The sequence below is a fragment of the Giraffa tippelskirchi genome, chromosome 3, assembly GCF_054371585.1.
Source record: "Giraffa tippelskirchi isolate mGirTip1 chromosome 3, T2T-mGirTip1v1.2.pri, whole genome shotgun sequence".
Classification (NCBI taxonomy): Eukaryota; Metazoa; Chordata; class Mammalia; order Artiodactyla; family Giraffidae; genus Giraffa; species Giraffa tippelskirchi.
This window is the reverse complement of record NC_137277.1, coordinates 155,175,389-155,196,004: the sequence shown is the minus strand read 5'-3', so window position 1 is coordinate 155,196,004 and position 20,616 is coordinate 155,175,389. Positions and strand designations below refer to the sequence as shown.

General features: G+C 38.5%; 1 long non-coding RNA gene across 3 annotated transcripts in view; it reads left to right on the top strand.

Moving 5' to 3' along the window:
• The window catches only part of LOC145542894 (uncharacterized), a 193,499-nt gene extending 173,139 nt beyond the window's left edge, over positions 1-20,360 (top strand). Inside the window, exon 7 of one of the 3 annotated variants that reach the window (XR_014080216.1) lies at positions 19,319-20,360. This is a non-coding gene — a long non-coding RNA (uncharacterized LOC145542894). The remainder of the gene's footprint in view (positions 1-19,318) is intronic. The other 2 variants (XR_014080214.1, XR_014080215.1) reach the window with 2 other exon arrangements.
• Positions 20,361-20,616: the final 256 nt, after the last annotated feature.

Sequence of the window (20,616 nt, the reverse complement as noted above, 5' to 3'; positions counted from 1 at the left end):
GTTTGTGAATAGAATGATGTTCATCTCCAGATAGATTTTATGTAATTGTCTCCTTCTGTGGTTTTTCAAATCAATGTATGCTTGTAATTCTTGTTTATTTTCTGAATTTCTGTTCTTCTGTTCTTTAGTTGCTCAGTCATGTCTGACCCTTTGCGACCCCATGCACTGTAGCCCATCAGGCTCCTCTGTCCATGGGGTTTCCCAGGCAAGAAAGCTGGAGTGGGTTGCAATTTCCTTCTCCAGGGGATCTTCCAACCCAGGAATCGAACCCAGGTCCCCTGCATTGGCAGGCGGATTCTTTATCACTGAGCCACCAGAAAAGCCCTAATTCATTGTTGATCTGTTAAGAGAGAGCAAGATTGAATAGTTGCTGGCTTATTTCTGTTATAAGTGTGGTTGTGCCTATTACAAGGAAAGAGAGTTAATAACATTCATGGATATTTTAGAAAACATTGATAAACTTAATTTGACTCTTCCTTGAGCTGTTCCTTGGAGGTAGTTCAATTAACATAGTAAAGAAATAGTATCCTTTCAAAAATATAATTTTAAATTTAAATCTTTTAAATGTCAACCTGCCACACAATGACAGTTACTTATTGTTCCATTGTCTTTTCTCTCAGTATTAATTATTTTTAAAATGTATTTGTTCTGGGTGAAAACATTGTCCAGATGTAATTTCTAAACTGAAAATAAAAAAGTAGAGTTCATGATTTTTATTTTTCTCCCAAATTATTCCTCCTTGTTAAGCTTAATTGAAAATAGAATAAGAATAAGGGAAAATAAAGTTATCTGAAAGACAGGGACAAAATACTATGAAGGTATTACCTGTAGTTTACATTTGGACTACCTGCAGTAATGCACATAATTTCTGGTTAGGGTAAGGTACTACTGAAATCAACTAGAAAACATAATGCTCATTCTTGATTTAGTTGTTTTCCTCAAGAAATTGTCAAAAAATATCATTCACATTAAGTTTGGAAAATATGTTTGCCATCTATGAAAAGCACATATTGAACAACTGAAGAAGCAAATTGTTTTGCTTCTTTTGACTTGTGCAAAATAAGTCAGACGTTTCAGATATCCTGTTGTTGTTGAGTCACTAAGTTGTGTCCGACTCTTTGTGACCCCATGCACTGCAGTGCACCAGGCCACCCTGTCCCTCAGTCCCTCCCAGAGTTTGCCCAAGTTCATGTCCCTTGGGTCGATGATGATATTCAACCATTTCATCCTCTGACGCCCTCTTCTCCTTTGGCCTTCAGTCTTTCCCAGCATCAGGGACTTTTCTGATGAGTTGGCTCTTCTCATCAGGTGTAACACATCAGATATCCTGACCCACCTAAAAAGGTGATCTCCCTTGCTTTTGCATGGCCACATAGCACAGTGACAGGGAGGAAAGAGGTCTTCATGGGCAACCCAGTTCAGGGCTGTATGGATCCCCCAGGAGAGGTTCAAATTCACACCTGCTTTTGTAAATAAAGCTTTGTAAAAATTGTTTTTGTGACTAAAGTTTTTCAGGTGCTTTCATTTGTTTCCCTCTTGTCTATGGCTGCTTTCATCCCACCACGGCAGCGTTTCAGAGGTGTCGCAGAGAACACGTACTCAGCAAAGCCTAAAATATTTATCTAGCCCTTTAGAGAAAAAGTTTGCAGCCTCCTGATCTGGGGTGAGAGATTTCATTGTGTCTTGTTTGTTTGTTTTTGTTTTCCCTTGAAGCATGTGATACTGCTTCCTTTTTTTGGTTGTTGTTGTATAAAGGACATGTTCTTAGAAAAAATAGGATTCATGGTAATTTAGTGCAATTAGAAAAAGAAAAGAAGCATAGCTTTCCAGGAAGGTGGAATATGACCCCATGAGAGCACCATTATTAATAACCTTGGTAACTGTAATATTCTGGATAATTTTTTTCACCTTTCTGAACCTCAACTACCTAATCTGTAAAATGAGACTAACAATAACTGCTTTGCAGGTCTTTTGTGCAAATGAAATGAGATCATCTGTGGACAGGCTAGAACAGAGACTCATGAGGAATGGGCACATATTAATCCCCCCTCATCTGTTGCAGATGCACCCAGAGCCCCAGAATCCAAATCTCTTGATAAATTCTCGTGTGTGTGAGTGTGTGAATTTCTAAATTTTTGCAATTTCTAAGGCAACTGTGGTGACGCAGAGGTGAAGATACTTTCCTGCCACACAACTTTCAACCCCTGATAAGCTGGTGGCAGAAGGGGAGTACTAGCATTTCTGGAAATGTTTGCTGGGGTGGGGGGTGGGGGGTGGTTGGAGGCAGGGTGGGGGAGGGGGAAGAAGTCATTTATTCAGGGCCCAACCTGATTACTAAGATGATGATTTTGAGATCATATAAAGGTAGATTCTTTCTTTCTCTCTACTTTCTGAAGATACTGGGTTTCCTGTATTATTTTTTTTAATTAAGGAATATGTTTTGTATATACTATTGGCAAGTGATCACCACACTGTTTAAATAACATCTGTTACCATGCATTGTTAGGCTTCCTGGGTGGTGCAGCGGTAAAGAATCCATTTACCAATGCAGGGGATGTAGAAGACGTGGGTTCGATCCCTGGGTCAGGACGATCCCCTGGAAGGGGAAATGGCAACCCACTCCAGTATTCTTGCCTGGGAAATCCCATGGACAGAGGAGCCTGGTGGGCTACAGTCCATGGGGTCACAAAGAGTCAGACATGACTGAGCGACTTCATTTTCATTTTCAAAGGAACTAAGACAGCTCTATTGTGTACAAAATTTGGAGTAACTCATTTCATAGAATAAGGTTCTCTGTGTGCAGAATACTCAGAATTAAGAAGTGGGAGTGAGGGGTAGAAATTTAGGGAAACAATTAAGAGAGTCATGACTAAACTTCTGCTCAGCAAAGAGAATAATATTAATATCATGATTCTGGGGCCAGATATCAGGGATTCCGGGCTTCCCTGATAGCTCAATTGGTAAAGAATCCTCCTGCAATGCAGGAGACCCTGGTTCAATTTCTGGGTCGGGAAGATCCACTGGTGAAGGGAACAGCTACCCACTCCAGTATTCTGGCCTAGAGAATTCCATGGACTGTATAGTCCACGGGGTAGCAAAGAGGAGTTGAACACGACTGAGTGACCTTCACTCGGGGCCAGAAGGTGACCTTGGCGACTCTGAAGCTTCAGAAAGATTTTGTTCTCCTCCAGTTAACAGTCTCTATCCCATTTTCCCTGTCTTTGTAAAGTTCAAAGAAGATTTTGTTCACCAAAACAACCAAAACATATGTATGGGCTAAAACTTGAGATTATTTTTGAGATTTTTCTAACTGCAAAACTCTATATAACATCATTAAAGTAGAATTATTTTTGTGTTTGAGCCTGTGTGTGTGTGTGTGTGTGTGTGTGTGTGTCCCTTCTTAGTATTGTGTCCCTAAGCACTTATAGTTCCCTGAAGTTTTGTGGGAGAAAGGAAAAGTACTAATTATTTGAAAATGATTTTGTAAAAAATATTCTGTGCATCAGTGTACTTTTCCTGATTTATGTAAATGCAAAGCTTATCTCAGTGTAAGGGATGAAAATTCAGGTCTACCGAGGTCAAGCGTGAATCATCAGTACAAGAAGCAGGCAGCTGCCTGCACTACAAAGCGCTTGCCCAGTGACCTTGCCTTTCAAGCTGAGTACAATTCTTTAGGACCAAACAAAACACCTCAGAAGGCTGGTTGACCCAAGGGTCATTGGTTTGCAACAAAAAGGTTTCTGATGTGTAGTTCTTCTTAGAAATAAAATGAGGAACTGCCTAGCAAGAAAAATTGGCTAAAGCTCATAAAGGTGGGTGATTAGCAGAAACTCCTCAACAAAAACGACTGAGAGGGACCCCTCTGGTGTCCAGTGGTTACGACTTGGCCTTCCAGTGCAGGGGGTGCTGGTTCAATCCCTGGTCGGGATGCTAAGATCCCACGTTACGTGGCCAAAAAAAAAGCATAAAAGAGAATCAATAGTGTAACAAATTCCATAAAGACTTTAAAAATGGTCCACATCAAGAAAAAGTCTTTTTAAAAATGACTGAGACTTAAGAGGCTAGATGAGTTAGTGTTGGTTTTTCCTAATAGCTGTTCCACTATTGGATATATGGAGAAGGCAATGGCATCCCACTCCAGTACTCTTGCCTGGAGAATCCCATAGACAGAGGAGCCTGGTAGGCTATAGTCTATGGGGCCACAAAGAGTCGGACACGACTCAGCAACTTCACTTACTTACTTAGTTCTCCTCTGAAGAATTTAGTTCTCTGAGAAATTACATTATGTTGATTTATAACATTTAAAACATAATTGTAATTGTGTTTTGATTTAATTAAAGCCTACTGTATTTTGATCAAGTTCCTGATGCTGGGAAAGATTGAGGGCAGGAGAAGAAGGGGACAACAGAGGATGAGATGGTGGGATGGCATCACCGACTCAATGGACATGGGTTTGGGTGGACTCTGGGAGTTGGTGATGGACAGGAAGGCCTGGCGTGCTGTGGTTCATGGGGTCACAAAGAGTCGGACACGACTGAGCGACTGAATTGAACTGAACTGATAGACCTCCAAATGTGGATTCAGGATGATTTTATAAAAATTTCTTTATCAAAGAAAACTTCTTGAAACCTGAAATCCTTCTCTTTTCAGCCAGTTAATTCATGGAAAAAGTCAGAACCAACTACCCATTTTAGATCCAAAATGTGTCAGGCAAAAATCTTCAAATGTGGAGCATATTTTTAAAATCTGTTCCATTAAAAACAACAAAACTCCCTCTCTATTAGTGATGCAGTCAGGGGTCATGCTTGCTTCATACTCTGAGAATGAATATTTTTAGGTTTAATCTAGCAGATCAGAGACTGAAGGACAGTGTAGCCTGCACACATTCAACAAGACCCTCAGTAGGTGGGAACTTGTCATTCCTTGCTGTGTGGCTCAGCTCTGGACCAGCCTTAACTCTGGAATGTATGTCAGCTAAGGCAACCATTTCTATGTCTGATTTCCTGCCCAGACCCTACACAATCATGTGGGCTTCATGGATCATTAAGGCAACATGCTTAATTTCCTCTACATAGTTTAACAAAATATTTGGTACCTCTCCAAATTATAAGTACATTGTACAAATTATAAGAGTTGGACACGACTGAGCGACTAAGACACACACAGGCCAACTAGATAAACTTGATTTCTAGTTATGAACTAGTGTATCTATTCTTGATATCTTTTTTAGATGTTCATTTCTTTCTATGTTGTGGTCTGCTGGTAATTCACTTGTATTTAAAAGTGATTAGTATACATTAACCTAATGGTTTCCAAATTTTTCTTTTAACAAAATACTATTTTTAAACACTTTCAAAGAAAATCCCATATTTCCACTGCTGTATAAACCAGGCAAAATTGCTCTACTCTGGGGAGTAGAGGGCGGTGACAGCTCCTCACTTTCTGACTCTTCCTCTTTGAGATGGCACAGAGGCACGTTTGAGAAGCCATGGAGCTCTACAGAAAACAGTCTTCAAACCATTTCCTTAATCGAATGTATTGACTAACGTGGGGGGATTTTACAGACAGACTTAGATGACCTCTTTTTAAGTGCACTTTGAGCACATGCCATGGCTATAAAGATGAAAAAGATGAACATATATGTAATTATTTCATGAAGAGCTTGGACTGGAATAATCATACACAGATAATTTCTCATTTAAATACTCAAAAAGGTTGTAAATTAGAGAATTCATTGGATTAAAATTTGGTGTAATTATAGTAACAGTGCTCATTTGTGTATCTTGGAAAATTATAAAACATCTCCTTATTTTCCTTTTTCTCCATCTCTTCACATTGTCTATTGCTTTTCACATTGTCTTCATGATAAAACCTTATCATGAAGAATGGATTAAAAATTTAAAAGCAATTTATTTTTGTTTTATGTATAATTTATCACTTTGAGTTTAAAAGATGGTAAAAAAAATTATAAAAGGATTTAGAAGATAAAGCAAAGTTAGAGTGTTACTAGAAAATTTAAAATCTCCTCAGGTATTCATGACAGACTATCTGGATTTCTTTTTTTTTTTTTCTTTGCTTTTGGTGTTTACAGCTGAATGTCATCCTTAGAATAACACAGCTGCTGGCTATTTTGCAGAATGAAAAGAGGAAGTAGGACTCATTAGAAATATGTGTCAACATTGCTGTGAGGCAACAGTGCTGGTGTGTTTATGAACCCAGGTATCTATAAAAAGTGCTCTAACCCTACAAGAGTTTTCCAGTTTCTTTTCTATACTTGTCCTCTGAAATTTCCCCAAAGATAGTTAACATAAAACTTGGTTCCATTTTAGTTTTACACATGGTGGCTTCCAATAAACTAGCTTTTAAGCTTGCTCTTAAAATCTTCTGGTTATAGCCTTGGCACTAGTGGTAAGGATCCTACCTTCCAATGCAGGAGACATAAGAGAGGCTGCTTTGATCCCTGGGTCAGGGAAAATCCCCTGGAGGAGGAAATGGCAATTCACTACAATATTCTTGCCTGGAAAATTCCATGGACAGAGGAGCTTGGCAGGCTACAGTCCCTGGGGTCGCAGAGTTGGACACAACTGAAGCGACTTAACACACTATTTTTTTTATTAAGATTTTTTCATTTTTGGAAATTAAGTGGAACTTCCAAAGGACTTTGAATCAGAAGACACCAATGGCTTAGCATACAGTGCCTAGCACCTGGTAGGGTCTTGTAAGTGTCTATAAACTGGCTGAGCAATATGTTAATACATAAGTTTTCCAAAGATTCGGTCTATGAAAGCAAGTATAACACAAGGAGGTCACCCAAACATCTTTCAAGTTGAGAGTTACAGAGCAATCAGTTATTGTACACTGATAAAAATGAACATAATCATAAAGAAAAAGACATACTAAAAGAAAAATGCAGTGAGCTTATTACTGGAAGTGCTACAGTTGTCCCTCACGAGGATAAAGTTTGACAACCTTTACAATAGGTAGTGTGCATAATCAATATTTGATGAAGATCACAACACAGAGGGAGAAAATAATAGGAAGTGGATCATTATCTGAATTTAATATCTGTTTTGGGAAAACAGAATAAGGACTTGGTGAGCTGAACGGCCATGATGAAGCAAAACTATTGTGAAATATTTTTTTGCTTAATATTGATTAGATGGAAAAATAATTGCTTCAAAGACTGGAAGCCTGAAGACATTTAAAAAGAAACCAGATTGTTTTTGCTTACAAGTCTCTTCCCACAACACACACATACACGTATCACCTCCACACGTATACCGAGAGGTACAAAAGGGCTCTGAAAATATTTCAGGTTGACAGCAGAATATGAATTCTTTTTTTTTTTTAAGATGCAATGCAGCCTTCCAGCATCGTGGTTCCAAAAGCTTCAGATTGAAAAGTGACTTGTATCAGATCCAGAAAATTAGAGTCAAGGAACGTGCTTGAGTAGCTTCTATATAGTTATGCCTGTCCTTATTAAATTTCCATCCTGATTACTCATTGCCATCCTCCTTCCTTGAAGTGTTTGTTTAAAGCCACATAACAAGATCATGTAATTGCAGCTTGGATCTTGAGGAGGCGAGAGTCAATTAAATCGGCACATTCCCCAGACACCACTACTGCCGTGGGGGAGGAGCAGGTGCCCGCTGTCACACGGCATGTCTGCCCCTGTAGCTACACTGGAGGGAGGACCCCGCCCACTGCAGGTACAGCTGCTGCCTGGGATCATCCTCTTCGCATCTGATGATCATCCCTCTATTGCAGCCGCTTTTCATTCTGGACACGAGCATAAGCATCCACACGTTTGTCTCTTCTAATACATATAACTCCCTGATGTGTGGACCGTGTTTCTAACACTTCTGTATCTTCTGAAAGGAGTAGCAGATTATGTCCCACGGGGAACAGGCCCAGTGAAAGTGGTGATTGGGTAATGACTGAATGAGAGAAGGAATAACTGAAGGATTGAGTGATTGAATGCATGAATGAATGTGGTGAATGAAGAGTGACCGGATAAGGGAGGGTGAGAAGCAGTGTATTGGGAAAGGAAGGTTACAATTAGAGTATGCTTTACTACAGACAGTGTCTTGACCTAGTTAAAAATAGAGGATGTTAACTATATAATTCAGAGCACAGAAAGATAAAGGAGATGTGTAAAAATTCTGTGTAGTTGAGAAATCTGCTGATAGCCTTATGGAGATTCCTTTTAGAAGGTCTTTTGGGTTGAGACAGTTATATGTTCTCTTAGCTTCATGGACTTGTATAACCATTTCTTTCCCTTGATATGGGGAGCTCTCATCTGTTATTTCAATTAACTATCTGCTCCTTTTTCCCTTTCTTCTCCTTCTGAGATACCTATTATCTTTATGTTACCCTTCCTAACGGAGTTTGATACTTGTCATAGAATTTCTTCTTTATTTTTCTTTGTATCCTAGTTTTCTCTCCTCCTTTACCTGTATCATTTCTGTATTTCATCTTTGAGCTCACTAATTCTCTCTTCCAAATGGTCTGCTCTATTTCCAATGCTTTCTAATTCATTCTTTATCTTTATTTATTCTTTATCTTTACTTATTGAGTTCTTCAGCTCCAGAATTTCTTTTTGGTTTCTTTTCAGAGTTTCAATCTCTTTGGCAAAGTATTTCTTCTGTTCATTAGTTTTATTCCTGACATCATTGAACGTGAACTGCTTTTCTGAGTTTTCTTGTAGCTCACTGAGTTTCTTCATGACAGCTATTTTGAATTCTCTATATAGCATTTAATTCTCTGTATAGTGCTGAATTCTGTGAATAGCAGGAGGAGAAAGGGACAACAGAGGATGAGATGGTTGGGTGACATCACTAACTCAATGAACATGCTGCTGCTGCTGCTGCTGCTAAATCGCTTCAGTCATGTCCGACTCTGTGCGACCCCATAGACGGAGGCCCACCAGGCTCCCCCGTCCCTGGGATTCTACAGGCAAGAACACTGGAGTGGGTTGCCATTTCCTTCTCCAATGCATGAAAGTGAAAAGTGAAAGTGAAGTCGCTCAGTCATGTCCGACTCTTCGCGACCCCATGGACTGCAGCCTACCAGGCTCCTCTGTCCATGGGATTTTTCCAGGCAAGAGTACTGGAGTGGGTTGCCATTGCCTTCTCCCAGTGAACATGAGTTTGAGCAAATTCTGAGAGTTTGTGAAGGACAGGGAAGCCTGGTATACTGCAGTCCATTGGGTCGAAGAGTCAGACACGACTGACCAACTAAACAACAACAACAGTTAGATCACAGTATTCTGTGACTTTAAGTACATTTTCTGGAGAATTGTCATTTTCTTTTCGAGATGTTGCACAAACATGTTTTTTTTTTTACGATGGTTGATGAGTTGTTCCCCTACTGAATGCATTTGGAGTAGCGAAACTCTTTATTTTTTAGGTAAATCTTTTTCACTTGACTCTAACAATTCAGTTGTGTCCAACTCTTTGCGACCCTATGGACTGTAGCCCTTTAGGCTCCTCTGTCCATGGATTCTCCAAGCAAGAATACTGGAATGGGTTGCCATTTTCTTCTCTGGGAGATCTCCCTGACCCAGGGATCAAACCCAGGTCTCCCGCATTGCAGGCAGATTCCCTAGTGTCTGAGCCACCAGGAAAGGCCCTAGCAATTCAGTTCAGTTCAGTTCAGTCACTCAGTTGTGTCTGACTCTTTGTGACCTCATGGACTGCAGCACTCCAGGCCTCCCTGTCCATCAGCAACTCCTGGAGCTTACTCAAACTCATGTCCATTGAGTTGGTGATGCCATCCAACCATCTCATCCTCTTTAGTCCCCTTCTCTTCCTGCCTTCAGTCTTTCCCAGCATCAATTCAAAAGGTTGGTAATTAGAGACCTTTCTTTTGTTTTTCAGTAGGTGGCGATATGGCACAAGTTTTGGGTTTCCCTTAGAGCTGCCTATGGCTGTATTTGAGAATCTGCATTTCCCCCTCTTGAAACTCAACATTCAAAAAACTAAGATCATGGTATCTGAACCCATCACTTCATGGCAAATAGATGGGGAAACAATGGAAACAATGACAGGCTTTATTTTGGAGGGGCTCCAAAATCACTGCAGATGATGACTGCAGCCATGAAATTAAAAGACACTTTCTCCTGAGAAGAAAAGCTTTGACCAAACTAGTGAAGTGAAAGTGAAGTCACTCAGTCGTGTCCAACTCTTTGTGACCCCATGGGCTGTAGCCTACCAGTATCCTCCATCCATGGAATTTTCCAGGCAAGAGTACTGGAGTGGGTTGCCATTTCCTTCTCCAGGGGATCTTCCCAACCCAGGGATCAATCCCAGGTCTCCTGCATTGCAGGCAGATGCTTTACCATCTGAGCCACCAGGGGAGCCCTTGACCAAACTAGACAGCATATTAAAAAGCAGAGACATTATTTTGTCAACAGAGACCTGTCTAGTGAAAGCTATGGTTTTTCTAGTAGTCATGTATGGATGTGAGAATAGGACTATAAGGAAAGCTGAGCACCGAAGAACTGATGCTTTCGAGCTGTGGTGTTAAAGAAGACTCTTGAGAGTCCCTTGGACTGTGAGGAGATCAAACCAGTCCATCCTAAAGGAAATCAGTCCTGAATATTCGTTGGAAGGACTGATGCTGAAGCTGAAGCTCCAATATTTTGGCCACCTGATGCAAAGAACAGACTCATTGGAAAAGACCCTTGATGCAAAGATTGAAGGCAGGAGGAAAAGGGGACAACCGAGGATGAGATGGTTAGATGGCATCATTGACTCAATGGACATGAGTTTGACCAAGCTCCAGGAGTTGGTGATGGACAGGGAAGCCTAGTGTGCTGCAGTCCATGGGGTCACAAAGAGTCAGACCCAGCTGAGCGACTGAACTGAACTGATTTCCCCCCTCTACCTCCTCTGCTGGAAAGGTCACCTGGTGCCCTCCTTGTCAGTGCGTATACCTCTGAGGTTGCTGGTGCCTTGTTGCTGCTGTAGTTGGTGTCACTGCTTGGGACATCCTGGGCTCCAGAATGGTAGGCATGTCTGCCGCATGTGGGGTCACCTTTGTTTGCTGGTACCACCACCATGGGAAGAGAGGGTGGGACTGGAGGGAGTTAGGGTTGCAGGCACTCCCACTGTATTCAGGTTTGAGGAGTTCACGGGAGCTGCTACTGTAGGAAAGGTGGGGCAGGGTAGGGGCTGGAACAGGGACTGGAATCACACACACCTCTGCAGCTGGAGGGACCAAGGTAACCCAGGTCCCACTGCCATGGGTACTCAGTTCCCAGTGAAACCAGCACCACTGTGGCTGGGAGGCCAGATTCATATGTGCTGCCTCTCCTGTTGCTCCTGGGTTTTCTGGGTCTGTGATCTCAGCCCTGGAGGCAAAGAGGCCAGACTGCAAACGCCTCTGTTGTCCCCTCAGTTCAACCACCCTTATGGGTTCCACTGGACCCACCTTTAGATGTTCAGATGTGTGAATTCTCCAACATCCTGGTGTGTTGGCTGGAGGAACATTTGATGAGTTATGGATATTTTACTGGTTGTAGGTTGAAGGAGAGACATAAAGGGAGCATTTCATGTCTCCATGTTTCTGATGTCACTCTTATTTTCATAGCTTTAATCATCTCTACAACTTTGACATCATAAAAAGTCACACTTATCTGAAACTAGTATGTGGGAACTTCCAAAAGATATAAAGTCAGTATTGTATTATGCTGACTCAATTTGCACAGGTTTGATCTATCCAGTAAATTCTTTGGGATTTTGCTCTACCATTGAACAAAATGTTTTACTAAAAGCTTATGGATACTATTTTTTTTTTAAATTTTGTTCTTGCTAATAGAGGAGTTGAATAGAAAAATTAATTAATTGGAATAAAATTAACTAAATTGGTTGACTCTTCAGAAAAAGTGTTCTGAAAAGCAGCATTGCAGATCATCACGTGACATCTTCAGCTTAAATTTAACATAGCACATGTTTCACAAAAGTGTGTAGTTTGTGGTACACATATGTCAGTTATGCTGACTCACAAAATAATGTAAGGGATCATCCTAGGATGATTTCTATTGTTTAAAATAAACTAACTGAATAAACAACTTTTTAGGTGCTAACTTTTAATTTACCAAAGTATCTGCAAAGGTACAATAACAGGAATAATAAATATATTCAAGAAAAGTGTGTTAACTATTCATCTGGCTTTACTAAGGATTAATAGTGGTAGATTGACAAACTATTAAGAACAAATAGTAATGATCATTGGCAAATCCATAAATGAATATTCTGAATTACTTGCTCCAAAAATACCATCACTTGCTCCGAAAATATCATATCCACTTATCTAGATGATAAGTACCCAGTGTTCCAAAATCTTATCTCTTATCATGCCAAGTAAGAAGTTCTGATTAACTACCTGACTCCTGAAGCACAGTTGACTGGATTTAATAATTGTTTTTTGAACTGAAATAAACTGAAGGATATCTTAACTATTAGCATAATTATTGTTCTACCTTAAAATGGTTGTTAATGGAAAAATATCAAAATTTTGAATGTTGCTGTCAAAAGCAAGATATCCAGTTAGCATGTACTTAAGAAATTAAAGAATATATGGTCGATAGAAAAATGCCACCCAAAGATGTTCCCATCCTAATCTCTAAGACCTATATATATGTTCCTTTACATGGCAAAAGGGACTTTGAAGACAGGATTAAATTAAGGATCTTGAGATAGGGAGATTCTACTGAATTATCTGGGTAGGCTTAATAGAATCCTGAGTTCTTATAATGGAGAGGCAGGAGGATCAGAGAAGAAGATGAGATGAAGGAAGTAAAGTCAGAGTGATGTGAGGAGGAGGCTACAGACCAAGGAGGCAGTTGTCCTCTACAAACTGGAAAAGACAAGGAAATGCATTCTCCTGCTAGAACCTTCTGAAGGAGCATAGCTCTGGAAACACCTGATTTTAGGACTGTATACTCCAGACTATAAAATAATATATCTATGTTTTTTTTAAGCCACTGAGTTTGTGGTATTACAACAACAATAGCAAACTAATGCAGTGCTCAAAGAAGAACAAATTAATACAGCATAAGAAAACAAAATCCCGTCCATTCTTTTCAAATTATCTTATCCTAAATATTGATCTGAATTGGTTAACAATTAAGGCATAAAGAAGAAAACTGAAAGGAGAACGAGTTCACCAGCAGGATCATTACTTTATTTGTGAGGGCGTTCTCAGTTGCTTCCGACTCTTTGTGACCCCGTGGACTGCTGCCCGCCAGGCAGCAAAAATTCCATGAAGTTTTCCAGGCAAGAATACTGGAGTGGGTTGTCATTTCCTACTCCAGGGAATCTTCCCAACCCAGGGAACTCTAACCCACATCTGTTGCATCTCCTGCATTGACAGATGGATTCTATACCACCATGCCACCTGGGAAGCCCCTTACATCTGTGCTAATGAAAGCTGTGGGACACTCCTAGACCAGCACTGCCCTCTGTGCCCTTGTCGGTGGCAAAGGAAGGACATCAGAATCTCCCCAGGCTATGTCCTCACACATGCCTGTCCCAGGTCCATCTCATTCATTGTTTTGATGGCTTTTCTGCTTTTGCATTTAATAAAGGAGATAACCAAGTGACTGACATTTAAGATCCACCAGCAATATCTAAACTGTAGTTTTGATTGTCTTAAATCAAACTTTAACAATTTTCCCAGTTCGTTGAAAATTTAGGTCATGAAGAGCTGAGTTGGAAGCCTGCCTTTTCTATTCATGACCATGTATCTTGCTTATATTGTTTAATTTCCCCAAGCCTTAGCATCCTCATCTGTAATATGGTAAAGGAAAGGTACAGTTTATGGCAAGTAGTTCAGAATATGTGATCAATAATGTAGAGCTGCAGTCCTCAACCTTTTTGGCACCAGGGACTGGTTTCATAGAACCATAAATAAGGCCCTTATTTACAAATTTTCATAGAAGAAAATTTTCCCATGGATCCAAGGTGGGGATGGTTTCTGCTGATTCAAGTGCATTACATTTATAGTGCACTTTACTTCTATTACTATTACATCAGCTCCACCTCAGACCATTAGGCATTAAATCCCTGAGGCTGCCCTGCTTAGAGAGATTTGTTCTCTCATCACCAAAATTAATTGTCCCATTATCCTGTTAACTTAAATCTCTACACCTTACGAAGTCAAAGCATTAGACTATTTAGCTCAGCTTTCTGTAGTGTAAAAAACATTAAATAGACAAACAGATAACTGTTTAACCTTGAAGTTTCCTTAAGCATTTTAAGCTGCACTTCTCTCACCAGTAATATGGAAATAATGAGAAAGTGAAAATATGATGAGTATTTTCTGGCATATCATAGATGCTTAGTAAATGTTATTTTATTTTTATTCTATTTTTTCTCTTTTTAAAAATAGCTTATTTTAAAATTATAGAAAAATGTATTTCTTTGAAAGCACAAATGGATACTAAACACTGGTTGGTTTCACTTAATGAGCAGCCATCATTATTGAACAAAATGAAGAAAAATATCTTAGAATAGAATTTTGGTTCTTTAAACTCTGATAATGATCATGGCAAATAGGAAGGATTTTGTCCAATGTATTCCAACTTTTAATCCATAAGCAAGTTACTTCACAGTTGATCAAATACAGTCATTTAAAAAAATTCCAATATTTTGGGATTCACTTGCAGCATTTACCCTACGCTAGCCCTGTCCTTCTGCCGCTCCCCTACAAATATAATAAGCAGGACAGGAGCCTTGTCTGAGCTGCAATCTGACCTGACCTGAAAAATAACTTCTTGGCTTGGTTTATCTGTATAAACTCTGCCCAGTCCCATAAGATTTGCACATTGAAACTGATCTTAAGTATTAATAGTTGAGCTCAGACACCAAAGCCCCCTAAATATTTACAAGTAAGAGAAACATAATGGGCTGTAGAGATTTTAAGTCAAAAATAACAGATATATTCATACTTAGACTTTTTTAAGCCTGAATCTCAAGCAATCTGATAAAAGGTCCTTATTTACACAGGAAGAACATTGAGCTATCTATAAATAGCCTGGTGAACATAGAGTAAAGAAAGTGTTAGGCAATCAAATAAAAACACTATGCAGTGACTTAAAATACCAAGACAGAAACTTGATTCAAATACAAAAGAACATGTCTGTGTATTTTGATCCCATTGCTAAGTCATAAAGAGCTGTGTTTTTTATGGTTGTTAATCAAACACAACACTTTTCTAGGTAATCACTTTATTCTTTGTTCTTTAATTGCTTCTTAAATTTGATTATTAGATCATGAGACTGAAAAAAAGACCTTCATTACTAACGAATGGAGATATGGAAGATACAAGTGGCTTGCAGGTAGACCACTTGTGGTGAGATGAGAACAAAGTCAGATTTTCTAATTTCCAATGTAGAACTTGTCCCTTAGCAATGCTTCCTTTCTGGGCTCTGGTTCAAATATCCAGTTCCTTTATTGGGAGTAATATTACTTTTAGAAGCACAGCCCTTGATAACAAATTAAGATTAAGCAGAAGTTTTAGAAAATCCCTTTACCAGATGCTAAAGAGATTAAAAAACAAAAATTGCTTTTGACAGTCCTTGACAAAGAAGCAAGGATTGATTATCAACGTCTTTTCTCCTCCCAACCCCCACTGTATCAAAAGCATAGAACTGTAGAACCCAAAGAAGAACTCCTATTTTCCAGGAGTTTGTTCAGTCTCTCAGTCATGTCCAGCTCTTTGTGACCCCATGGATTGCCCTGTTCTTCACCATCAGGAATGGAAACCAATTAAATACATAAGAAAGAATTAGAAATTGACAGAGGAAGACATTAATTAAGAGCATAGTCCCAACAACTCTGGAGGATTTGGACCTGATGTAGTGATTTAAAAAATAAAGACAGATACACAATATTGTTTGAAATTATATAAAATCACCAATATATGTATATTAATTTATCTTAATATTTGATTACATATAAATATTTATAAATGCATATTCAGGAAATAGTAATTTATCAAATTGTTTTTTATATCTGATGTTCAATAATATTAGAAAAACATATTACCTATGAATATCCTGGTCTGATCTAATATTGAAATTATTAATCCCTTTCTTTTATCAATCCCTTTCTCTTATTCATTATCTCATTTTAATATAAATAGTCTGCCCTGACACACTTAAGTTATTAAAAAAATAACCTTAGAGGCTAGTAATCTAAAATTCCTTTATTTTTAGCATCAGAAAAAAATATTATATAGTCCCCCTATTTTTATGCTAGTTGCTCACAGTTTGTTCCCACTAATTTGCCCCCACTCCCAAGTAGAATGTTCCATGAGGCAGGTATTTTATTTTGTTGCTGTTGTTCACTAATCTAATCCAAGGATTACTATCTGACAAGGAGAAAAACTCGATGATGCTCATTGAATCAGTTAATGAATCACTTATTATAAGCATAAAGTGGCAAAGGATTTGTGTGACAGCAAATCACTTATGATTTTACACTTACACTTTTACTACAGTCAAAACGTGTGCTCTGAGTGACAGTGTGTAAACGTCTTGGCACCGGTCACTTGACATGGGAACTCTCTGTCCTGGTGTCTTGTAAATGTAGTACATAAAATGTCTCATATAGGCTTATCTAGGGACCAATGTGTTTTTAAATCTTAAAAATCTTTCTCATGGCTCTTTTGGTCTTTGTCATCTTTTTCAAAATCATCATATAAACCAAGTAAAATAGGATGGGATGATTCAGCTCCATGATTCATCTATTTTTTTTTCTCTCTCTCTGTTAATCTTTCTTTTTCCTTCTTGGTCTTCCTGCTCTACCATAATTTATTTTTACTTTTATACTTTACCTTATTTCTCTCTTTGTCTTTTCTTCTTCTCTAATAATCCAAAAATTCTGTCCAGTTTTTAAAAATAAACAAAATGAAGAAACAAATTAACATAAAACATCATGTATTATGTTTCATACAAAATTTTTATATATATAATTATCTTTCAGTGTAAATTATAAATTATTTATCTTTTTGATGGAAGCCTTATTTCATATATGTGTTTCTATACACCTTTTTTCAAAAATTAGACAAATTTATTATAAAAATGGAAAAAATATAGAACAGTACTAAAAACTCAAAAATCCTACTACTCAAGAATGACCACTGGTAAAATGGAGATGGGGAGTATGACAGAATTTTAGTTTAGGACATGTTAAGCTTAAGATGCCTACTAGATACTTAATAGAGATATAAAATATGTAATTAGATCTATCAATTTGGAGTTCAGGAAAGAAGTTTAAGTTGGATATGTATATTTGAAAATTATCAACATCTAAATGATATTTAAAGCTATGAGACTAGATGAGATCATCAAAGGAGCATAGACAGAAAGATATCAGATGTAAAGACTGAGCCCAGGGACTTCCCTGGTGGTCCAGTGGTTAAGAATTCACCTTCCGATGCAGGAGATATGGGTTCTATCCCTGGTTGGGAAGATAAGATCCCATATGCCTCAGGGCCAAACAAAAGCAAAACATAAAACAGAAGCAATATTGTGACAAAATTCAATAAAGACTTTAAAAATGGTCCACATAAAAAAATCTTAAAAAATTTTTTTAACAATAATAAAAAAAGACAGAGCTCAGAGATACTTCAGTGTTAAAATATCAGGGAAACAGGAGGAACCAGAAAGGGAGATTGGAGCATGAAAAGAGGACAGAGAGGGAGGACAGCCAGGAGAAGTGGTGTCTGAGAAATCAAGTGACGGAAGTCACTTTATGGGGCGGTCAATGGTGTTTTAAGCTGGCTTAAAACTCAACATTCAAAAAACTATTAAGATCATGGCATCTGGTCCCATCACTTCATGGCAAATAGATGGGGAAACAATGCAAACAGTGACAGGCTTTATTTCTGGGGGCTCCAAAATCATTGCAGACGGTTACTACAACCATGAAATTAAAAGACACTTGTTCCTTGGAAGAAAAGCTATGACAAACCTAAATAGCATATTAAAAAACAGAGACATTACTTTGCCAATAAAGGTCTATCAAGTCAAAGCTATGGTTTTCTTAGTAGTCATGTATGGATGTGAGAGTTAGACTATAAAGAAAACTGAGCGCCAAAGAATTGATGTTTTTGAATTGTGGTGTTGGAGAAGACTCTTCAGAGTCCCTTGGACTGTAAGGAGATCCAACCAGTCCATCCTAAAGGAAATCAGTCCTGAATATTCATTGGAAGGACTGATGCTGAAGCTGAAGTTCCAATACTTTGGCCATCTGATTCAAAGAAGTGACTCTTTGGAAAAGACACTGATGCTGGGCAAGATTGAAGGCAGGAGGAGAAGGGGATGACAGAGGATGAGATGTTTGGATAGTATCACCGACTGGATGGACGTGAGTTTGAGCAAGCCTCGGGAGTTAGTGATGGACAGGGAAGCCTGGTGTGCTGCAGCCCATGGAGTTGCAAAGAGTTGGACACGACTGAGCAACTGAACTAAACTGAAACTGAATGGTGTTGAATACTGCTGTATCCTCTCTGATCTGTAGATACCATGACCCTCATTACAAGCTACCTGAATTGGTAAAATAAGAAATATTATTAATATTACTCAAAATCATATTGAGCACTACTTAATGTCAGGGATATGACTGGTGGATGCAAATAGATAGTCTATCCTCAAGGGATCTGCAGCCTGTTAATGATCTCATGTTCTTTGGAGCTTCTTACTCCCCTTGTGTGGAATGAATGAGACAAGAACAACGGGCCTCACTGCCAGTAAGGATACCACAGTAAGTACAAGTTTTACAAATCTGACAGCTGTGATATGTCAGACAGTTGAAGATTTTCAACAGAGGCAATTATGCTAGATGAAGTTAAAATCTGTATCATAAGGATTATTGTGAGAATAAGGTTATGAAAATCAATAATGCAGAGTCTTTCTTCAAAAAATTCCTCAATATTTAACATCAAGTGAATGTTTGCTTTTCAGTTAGAGGTTAGTTTGGTTCATGACTTTTTGATAATTTTAGAAAATCTTCAAGCTTTCTATGAAGGTCTTATAGTTCATAATTTTCATACTTTGAACATTTAGCTGTTTGCACAGAGAGGATTTTTACCTTATGGATCTCACTTGAACAAATATAATTAGTATCACACAGCATTCAAGTTTATACTTTAAGTAAATTTAAAATAATTATTAAAACTTTTGAAATAATGAGAATAATTGGATGGATGAGAATTTATTTTTTTAAGATTCTTTATTGATGTGAACAATTTTTTTTAACTCTTTATTGAATTTATTACAATATTATTTGTTTTTTCTTTTTTACTCTAGGCATGTGGGATCTTAGTTCCCTGACAAGGGTTAAAACCCTTACTTGCTGCATTGGAAGGTGATGTCCTAACAACTGGACCATCAGGGAAGTCCCTGGACTGGAATTTCTTTGGAGAAGAGATTAACTTGTCTCAGCTCCAATTCTAGGGAAAGTGAAAGAAGAAAGAGAGAAGATCATTTGAAAGGGGAAGAGCAAGGAAGAAAGGAAAGAAGAGAAGGGAAAAACATATTTGGAGAATAATTGATGGCAGGAGATTTGTTCTATTAGTTCTTGCTTCTCTTCCTCCCGCAGTTACTCTCATATAGCACATTGAGAATATTCTAGATGACCCTATCTTTCATGATTTTCCATTTCCTTAGAGAACAGAAGTAAAATAAATGAGAGGAGCTTTCGTCTTTCTTCATAGCTCAATTATGTTCATTGTTAAGTAACTTTTTTTTTTTTTCAGAAAACTGCTCCAATTATAATACTGACACGGTTAAAAAGATTAACACACATGCAAATCACTCAGCATAGGTAAAAAAATGTCAGTCTTCAAGTTTTAAAGCTACTCATTAGATTTTATAACGGTAGAAGCATTTATACTGGACTTGATTCTGTACTTGTAAGTTTGGATTCTTTTTCTTAAAGAAGTTTCCCAAGTATATAAATATACCCACAAAACCTGGATCTATTCCTCATGGAGAGCATTAACTGTCTCTTTTAGGGCACTACATTGCTTGCTGATACTACATAGGATGTGTGAGTCAGAGAACAAACCCGTGTTCTAAAGACTACTATTTCCTAATACCACATATTACAACATGGATACCCCTTGGGCATATCAGCACACCTTCCCACAGATCTTCTGGTGTTGCTAAGGCATTTCATTAGCAGAGTTCTCCCTCCAGGGGGTAGATTATTGATCTCTGCAGGATCTCTAAGGTACTAAGAATGTGTTGTGGGAAAACAATATATTCTCATTCAAATGTGAAAGAATGATGCCTTAGGGACTTTCCATTAAGTACTGAACCAATAAAGACTAAAAATCTAATTTGCAAATACTACTGTGCTGCTTTCTTCCCTTTAGATCCGTCTTTTGGAATAATGTTGCCCTTTCTTTCAGTTCAGTTCAGTTCCGTAGCTCAGTTGTGTCCAACTCTTTGTGACCCCATGAATCGCAGCACACCAGGCCTCCCTGTCCACCAACTCCCGGAGTCCGCCCAAACCCATGTCCATCAAGTCGGTGATCCCATCCAACCATCTCATCCCCTGTCGTCCCCTTCTCCTCCTGCCGTCAATCTTCCCCAGCATCAAG